The sequence below is a fragment of the Palaemon carinicauda genome, chromosome 12, assembly GCF_036898095.1.
Source record: "Palaemon carinicauda isolate YSFRI2023 chromosome 12, ASM3689809v2, whole genome shotgun sequence".
Taxonomy (NCBI): domain Eukaryota; kingdom Metazoa; phylum Arthropoda; class Malacostraca; order Decapoda; family Palaemonidae; genus Palaemon; species Palaemon carinicauda.
Genome location: NC_090736.1, coordinates 30842364 through 30852363, shown reverse-complemented (window position 1 = coordinate 30852363; position 10000 = coordinate 30842364).

Genomic DNA, 10000 nt, shown 5'->3' with positions numbered 1-10000 from the left:
ATATATATATATATATATATATATATATATATATATATATATATATATATAGGTTTTGTGTCTCTATTTACATGTGAACATTACATACATGCATATATATGTGTGTGTGTTTGTGTTTGTACATTTATATTTGACTATCTTTATTAATTTGTGTAAAATTGGCCACCTGCATTGGCTGACCTCAAAGCGGTGTCAATCTGCATTGGGGAAAATATTCAATAGTTTGATTATCAACACACGCGCAGGTAAACGCTTTAACTTACATTCAGAATAAACTTTCTTTCATAATGCATCAAATGCAAGGGTCAAATGCTTTGCAAATGAACTTTTTTAATGCGAATAGTGAAATCCATGAAAGGAAGTATATACATTTCTATATATGTATAGAAACTCATTTCATGATATCATGATAAACGTTGTTGTAACAGTATGCGCATCACTAAAGAGTTTGATTTGAATCAACAGAATTAATATATTTAATAGAAAAATTTATTATTAATTTTTATTTGTGGTTAAATCATAGCAGAAAATCATATTGAACCATCACAAGACTCTTATAGAAATTATTATTATTATTATTATTATTATTATTATTATTATTATTATTATTATTATTATTATTATTATTATTATTATTATTATTATTATTATTATTATTATTATTATCTTTGATCCCATCATTCAGCCTTAAGTGAGAAAGTTAAAACCTGGATGGACGACCAAATGAGAATTTACGTAGAGGGACACGTGGTTATCTAAACCTCAAAGTTTCTGGACATAAACAGTTCCATTAGAAGTTTGTGATCTTCCTGTTTCTGTGTTAATGCGATAGGGAATGTCTGTGTATTTCTCAGCTGAGAAGAGGAAAAAAGCGAGAAATGCATAAAAACAGGTGTTTGAGAGCAATATAAGGGAACCTGAAATTAGCAAGCAAGATCATAATGCATTTAGAGAAAGGATAAAAGTATGTATTTATGAGATAATATTGCTGGAGTCACCCCTGCCCTAAAGAAGACCATGTTGCTTCTACTGCATGACTACAATTTCTACCTCTTCTTGGTGGTTAACTTTCCTTTCCTAGTATTGAGAAAACCCAATGCTGTAGAACTTCGGATATCGAACGACCGGCTGGTTTTATAGTGGAAGCGTTGATGTCTTGTACTCAGACGCATATTTACTCTTACACAAAAGAACACACACACAAATACTATATATATATATATATATATATATATATATATATATATATATATATATATATATATATATATATATATATATATATATATATATATATATACATACAGAGTCAACGAATAAGGGTTATGGACGAACCTCTAGAAATTGTTAATGAATATGCGTACTTAGGATAAAAAGCAACTGTTTCCCCAGGACTTGGGACCGAAATTAAAAGAAGGATAAGCATAGGATGTAGATCTTTTGATAGACAAACTGAGATTATGAAAAGTAAAAAGACACTTTCTCTAAAAAAGAAAAGTATGGTCCTACCATTGTTAACCTATGTGCCAGAAACTTGAAGCCTTACTAAAGCCTTAGAACATAAGCTAGGTACAACTTGAAGAGCTATGGAAAGAATAATGAGGGGAATAATACTAATAAGAGACAGAAAAAGAGAAACATGGATACGAGAGCAAAGTAACTTAGAGGATATTCTAAAATGCATGAAAAAGAAATTGACTTTGGTAGAACGTTTATTAAGAATGACACATAATAGATGGTCATTAAGAATAAAAGAATGGATCCTTAGATATTGCAAAAAAAAAAAAAAAGCAGAAGGAAGAAAATACTATAGATTGGCGAACTACGAAAGTTTGTGGTTATAGACTGGCGTAAAAAGACAATAACCTGACTCGAGTGAAAAGACATGTCTACAAGATACAAATCTCTAAAAGATCAAATACTACTTTAAAAAGTATTCCTTACCTTGCAAAATTTCTATTTTAGTACCTTCGTATACTTATTATACTATCAGTCCAAAGTAACGAGATTATAGCAAGGTATCACTGCCTTTAAATGTCCTTGAATTACGGTTTATTATGGAAATCTTAAAATAAGCCGATCATCCATTAAGGACAAAATAAAACTTTTGGAAGCATTTCAGTCTTATGAAACACTTGTGGGTTTCAGGCTTAAAGGCCATTCTTGAATGGCAGAGTCAAGGGACAATGACAGTACCTAGCTAGCCTGACCGTGTCCTAGAGATTGACCAGAGCCTCAACCCCTCTCCACCCCAGCTAGGACCAGGGAGGACCAGGCAAAATGTTTATTTATGACTCTGCAGGTACACCTATGACCTCTCCCACCCCCTCCCCCCATCCTTAGCTCACGCGGAGGGTAAGTTTGCAGACACTACAAAAAAAAAAAAAAAAAAAAAAAAAAAAAAAAAAAAAAAAAAAACTATCGAGCTTGAGCGGGACCCGAATCCAAGTGTGGCAGATCACCAGGCAGGGACGTCTCCATTAGGCAACCACAACCCCAAATAGTAGTGTCTACAGTGCACCGCGTACTTTGCACTTACTTTTTAGTCTTCTACTAATGTATAGCTGCATCGCCTTTTCATTCTTCTATCAAGCTGTCCAATCACACAATTTCTACTTCATACTGCAACATTGACATTGAAGGGCCTCCCAGGCCCCAGTACTGGGTATCATGGCCTACATTCATAAATCTATTAAATTCTATCAGTATTATAATGAGGTTGTTACAAGTTATTACAATGTATCAGCGCTATCCAGAATAGTCATATTAAATCTTTTTTTTTTTTTTTATATATATATCGTATCACCAGGCAAGGTAGTATTCTGGTACAACAGTCTCAAAAACACCGAAATATTTAAGTTAAACTGTATTTTTTTTTCTTAATTACGTCAATATCCTTTTGCCATTCTCGCCTAAATCAGAAATATTAAAGATATTTAGTGAATGCAGTGGGAAATGTAACGGAACACTACGGGATTATGCTACCTCTTTTAAAGAATTATTTAAAAGCTTGCTTTTCAAAAACAGATTTGGCAAAGTATTACAGTAGCTTTTATTCGACTTCTGCAAGAGTTAGAAAACAGCAAAGATCCTTACCACTTCCTGATACTTTATGACTTTCAGATACTTTGTAATTTGCTGGAGGTTCTGATATTTTTTTTTTCTTTTTCACAGAATATTAAAGCTAAGGTCACCGTTCAGAAACCAAGTTTACCGTTGCAACGTTCATTAATTAATACCATTTGCCACTTTAGGAGATCCCGAATGAAGTCGACCTCGGGAGAAAACCTCATTACAAACTTTGATAACAGGTGAACTCGACGAATATAATGAATACTAACACGACCTGGCCTCCAGCTTCCACCTCACACATCGTTGGTTACGTTTCTCTTATACTGTTACGTAGCAAACATTCGGACAGATGGGCTTCCAATTTTACAGTATTATATTTTCATTTTCCTTAGAAAAATTTTCCTGTTTATTTTCAGTAGCCACAGTAACTTCCAAGTTTTTTTTATCACTTTAAATTGTTTAAAAATTTTATAGAAAAAAAAGTAAAGAAATCGTGAAGATAATTGGGTCATAATACAAAAATAAAAAAGGTGAAAGTTTGGGTTTCGGGAAAGCAGTAACAGTTATCATTAAATGTGATATGTTCTCAAGAATTCTTATATTGAAATTTGAATTTCTTTTTAAAATAAATTAAGCTCACGAACAACACATTGTATGATTTTCTCTATTGATTCTCTCCTGATTTTAGGGAAAATCTGCTTACATCAGTACAGCTCGTTTGATTAATGTTTCATTGTAGAAAAAAAAATTATACCAGTGTTCCACTGGATAATATTCTCAGACCATTATATTTTCATACTGCATACGCATATGTGGCAAGGGCTTGATAATAGGCTTGCTGCATATGCAGATGATGATCCTCTATTTACATCAATGCCATTTCGTGAATGAAGGTATGCGATTGCTGCATCCTTCTATAGAGATCTAGCTAAATTCAGAACATATCTACCTTGTTTAGATCTTTTTTTTCATTCTGCCATTTTTTCAATATTGTTCTCCTGCCTGGTCATCAGCTATTGACAATCATCTTAATTTGGTGGGCATATACTTATGGGCTACTATATTCCATATACTAGATTCTTTGTGCAAGCTGCATAAAATTTTTCATAATTCTGGCCATCCTTTGTATCAAAGTCTTCACAGACATTACCAGCCTGTGCGTAATACTAGGCATACAGTCAATATTACACAATATTCAAGAAGTTTTTTTTCCAGCTATGATCAGATTGTGGTATGATCTTCCTAATCTGATAATTGAATTGATGGAACTTCGTAAGTTCAAATTTATTGCAAATGATTTTCTGTTGAGCATGTTAACATAAGTCTCATTCTTGATTTATATGTGACTTATCTAATCAGCTTTGTTACTGATATTAATATATTTTGTATTTTATTTGAATTTTCTATATTTCATTCGATACTTGTCTAATTCCTTTCCACACTTGGCTGCGTTCCTTGTTGAAGCCCTTAGACGTGTAGCATCCTGCTTTCCAGTCAGCGTTGTAACTTTGCTAATAACACCAACAACAACAACAACAGCAATAATAATAATAATAATAATAATAATAATAATAATAATAATAATAATAATAATATCATCATCATGGTAATGTCATATATATGGGAAAACAGATCGTACTTGCAATCCAATTCATTTTAAGGAGGATTTAATTTACGTTTTGTTTTTTTCCTCTCCAATAGTTTTGACTTGGGAATAAATATAGTTGTGATTACTTCACCTCTTCCAACTCTCGTATATTTTGTCACCAGAAATATCAGCTCTTACTGGTTCTATAAAAAGAAGAATAAGTTCATTCCAATCTATGTACTGTTCTTTGTAAACTTTTTGAGATATAGGCTGATGATTAGGAAACTTTTGATTTAAAATCGAAAAAATTTCACCCGCAAAAAAATTCATTAGGATGATGGATTAGTGGATCGAAAACATGATAGCTTATATATATATATATATATATATATATATATATATATATATATATATATATATATATATATATATAATATATATATATATATATATATATATATATATATATATATATATATATATATATATATATATATATATATTTATATATATATATCATGTCTGTGTTTATATATATATATATATATATATATATATATATATATATATATATATATATATATATAATATATATATATATATATATATATATATATATATATATATATATATATATATATATAATATATATATATTTATATATATATATATCATGTCTGTGTTTATATATATATATATATATATATATATATATATATATATATATATATATATATAAACACAGACATGATATATATATAAATATATATATATATATATATATAATATATATATATATATATTATATATATATATATATATATATATATTATATATATATATATATATATATATATATATATATATATATATATATATATATTTATATATATATATATATATATATATATATATATATATATATATATATATATATATATATATATATATATATATATATATGCAGAAGAGTCACAGGGAAAAGGAAAATACGAAATATACGCTTAAGTCCTGACTAGTTTCGTCATACTTCTTCAGAGAACTGAATAAGTATCAAGAAACTAGTCAGGACTTAAGCGTATATATATTTCGTATTTTCATTTTCCCTGTGGTTCTTCCGCATCTGAGCATCACGTTTTCCTGTGATTTTTACGCATTTATATATATATATATATATATATATATATATATATATATATATATATATATATATATATATATGTATATATATATATATATATATATATATATATATATATATATATATATATATATATATATATATATTATGCATGTGTTTTTATATGTATATATATATATATATATATATATATATATATATATATATATATATATATATATATGTATTATGCATGTGTTTTTATATGTATATATATATATATATATATATATATATATATATATATATATATATATATATATATATATATATATATATATATATATGTAGTATATATATTATGTCTCTGTGTCTATATATATATATATATATATATATATATATATATATATATATATATATATATGTATATATATATATATATATATATATATATATATATATATATATATATATATGCATACACTTTAGCCGATATACGAATGAAATCATTAAGAGTAATATATTCTTTTCAAAAACAAATAGTTGAACTTTTACACACTGAAGATAAAATATCAGCATCAACTATTCCTGTAAAATTCAGAGCGCTGAGAATCTCCGAAAATGGACGTAACATTTTTTCTGAAATATCGTGTTCTTCCCTCCGGTATTCTCTGCCATCTCAGGCGACGACAGGGATATAATAGTTATATTATTATGTTCTTCTTTAACTGGATATATGCAAATAACTATAAAAACTATAGTTAAGGTGATATGGAATTTATGGTTCTATCTAAACTTTGTCTCTGCGGTGTTGTTCAAGAGGGATTAAAGGTGATAAGATATATCATTGACTTACATTAAACGGGAAGGATATATAGGGAATCCTTATACCCCAAGACCTTGGAAACTATTGAAGAGGAAGAAATTGAATATGAAGAGATCCTGTAACGCAATAGGTTATTATTATTATTATTATTATTATTATTATTATTATTATTATTATTATTATTATTATTATTATTATTATTATTATTATTATTATTATTACAAGCTAAGCTACAATCCTAGTTGGGAAAACAAGATGCTATAAGCCCAAGGGCTCCAACGAGAGAAATATCCCAGTGGGGAAGGAAGCAAGGAAATAACAAACTACAAGAAAACAATCAAAATAAAATATTTTAAGAACAGTAACAATATTGAATTTGATCTTTCATATATAAACTATAAAAACATAAAGAAAAACAAGAGGAAGAGAAATAAGATAGAATAGTGTGGCCGAGCTTACCCCCAAGCTAGGGAAATTCCAACCTAAAGTAGTGGAAAGCCGTGGTATATAGGCTATGGCACTACCCCAAGAATGGAGAACAATGGTTTGATTTTAGATTTTCCTTCTCCTAGAAGAGCTGCTTACCATAGCTAAAGATATTTGTAAGTTCTTTGGTTATATGTTTTTCAATAATTTTGTAACTTATTTTTTCTATGAAAAATTGATTTGTATGGTGTATTCAACATCGTTTGTTGCGAAATTTATACACAAGGTGTCTTCATCACGATTCAGCAGTTGAATGATGAATGTGGCAGGAGGAACAGTATCTCTGTATGTGTTTTGTGCGTGAGTGCGCGCGTGTGTGTTTGAGTGCATAATCTACTAATCGCAATTTCTGTATGTGTAGATTTCATGCTAAGCCTGACCCGTGACAGTCAAGCTTTCTACCCAAGATGTTTAATATTTGATAGCTCGCAGAGATAACACCAGTTTCACTTTATGTGTAATAATAACACTATTACCTCTAATGAAAGATATTAATTTATAACACTCATGGTAAAGATCATGACCATCCTTTGATAAACTCAATCTATAAAAAAATAATCCATAGAGTTACATAAGGTATTCTATACATAACACATTTGAAATGAGCAAAACATACAGAGCCAGTTCAAGAATTTGGTAAATAATTTATGAAATATTGATACCATTATGAGATTAGGCCTACGTAATCTTCTGACATTTGAAGGAATAACAAGATCATAGGGTTGCTTATTATGATGCGAATATTTTGAAGTTTTCTCACATCTGTTGGGAATAGTTATCTTTTAGAAAATTACATACTCGGTAATTATTAGGAAAATTTAATATAATAGTATGAATATAACTGTATAAATTATATTTCCATAGTGTATTAAAAGAGCAATTAAAACAAATATGCACACTAAGTACCCACACATTTCATATATATATATATATATATATATATATATATATATATATATATATATATATATTATATATATATATATATACATAAGAATTAAATGCATGCATACAAATTAATAAAAAAATATATTTCTGTTAATGTTATATTGAAATAGATTCGTATTATTTTTGAGTATGGCTATTAGAAATACAAATTTGGGTATACATATGTGATATATATTACATATATATATATATATATATATATATATATATATATATAATATATATATGTATATATATATATATATGTGTGTGTGTGTGTGTGTGTGTGTGTGTGTGTGTATTTGTATTACGTACTCTTTACTATTGCAACTTAAGAACCAAATTAATTCCATTATTTCATACTGAACTAACTTATGAAATGATTTAAAAGTAAATTGAAATGGAACGAAATATAATGATCAAACAGCTGAAAAAAATATTAATTGCCGAGAGTGATGTGTTCCTCCCTCCCCCCCCCCCCCCCCCCCTCCCCCCCCACCCTCTCTCTCTCTCTCTCTCTCTCTCTCTCTCTCTCTCTCTCTCTCTCTCTCTCTCTCTCTCTCTCTCGTTCTTTAACTGAATATCAAAGTGATTATGGTATAATTCTCTCTGGAGCCATTTGCTTTGAAGTTATGAATCACACATAAAACATTCGACAGACTTTATTTCATTTTCTTTCTTATTGTAAAAACGATGACAGATAAAACAAGAAAGAATTTGTCCATGGATTTTTTAGTGAAAGTTAAACGAAGCGTCAAACGAAAATGCTGAAATTTGTGTATCTTTTTTTCGCAATTTCAACTTTTTGGTAATATTGATAAAAGAGGATGAGGCTGCTTGGCGTATATCCAATCATTGAATTACTTAAATGCCAACTGTGTATTGTTATGGAAATTCATTACTTGTAGCCGTCCGAATAATTGATGCATAATCCTCGATGATTAAGTGATCAGAGAGAGAGAGAGTGAGAGAGAGAGAGAGAGAGGAGAGAGGGAGAGAGAGAGAGAGAGAGAGAGAGGAGAGAGAGAGAGAGAGTTACAAGGATTTTGGATGTCTCAAAGACTTCTAAGTCCATCCGCGGAGAATTCATTTGCTCTATCGTAGAACGATTTAGTTTAATCATTTAGAGAGTTCTAATGATCTTGTCTAACTTATTCTTAAACTCGTGTACTGTGTTAGTGCTTACTACATCCGCTGGAAGTTTATTCCAAGTTTTTTTTTTTCTCTATTTTGTATGTAAACAAATTGCCACAGTGAGTGGTGTTGTATGTTTTCAATTCCAGTTTGTATCCATTACCTCTTGACTTATTTGTGCTAAACTTGAATAGATTGTTGTATTCTACATTTTGAATGCCTCTATTAATTATGTCCTTAGTCGTTAAGTTTGTAGGTCATATAAGTTCAAACGTTCCATCTTCCGTTTATATCCTAATTGCCTTAGTGTTGGAACTAGTTTGATGACCTTAGCTTGTACTGCTTCTAGTTACTAGAAGCAGTACAAGCTAAGGCCACCAAAGTTGTCTAGTCTATCTGAATACTTGGAGCCCAGAATCAGATGCCGCTGAATTATTCATGGAAATTTTGAAATACACCTTTTTAGTTTTTTCATTAAGTTAACATGAATTTTGTAATTTGAAAAGAATTTATGTTGAGTGTTACTCTAAAGTATTTGACTTTTAAAAAATGGATAATACATTATTTTTTTTTTCTAATTTGAAGTAATTAAAGTTTTCTATGTGTATACGGTTTTCGGGTCATTATTTTGAATATTTCATCATTTTTAGAGAGAGAGTGGCATTTTACTTTTCATAATCTTATTTGTTTACCAAAAGCTCTCCATATCTTGCTTATCCTTTTATTTTCAGTTTCATGTACTGAAGAAACACTTACTGTCTGTCCTAAGTACGTATATTCATCAGTTGTCAATAGATGTTAGTCCATAGCCTTATTTGTTGTCTCTGTATTTTCATTCACCATT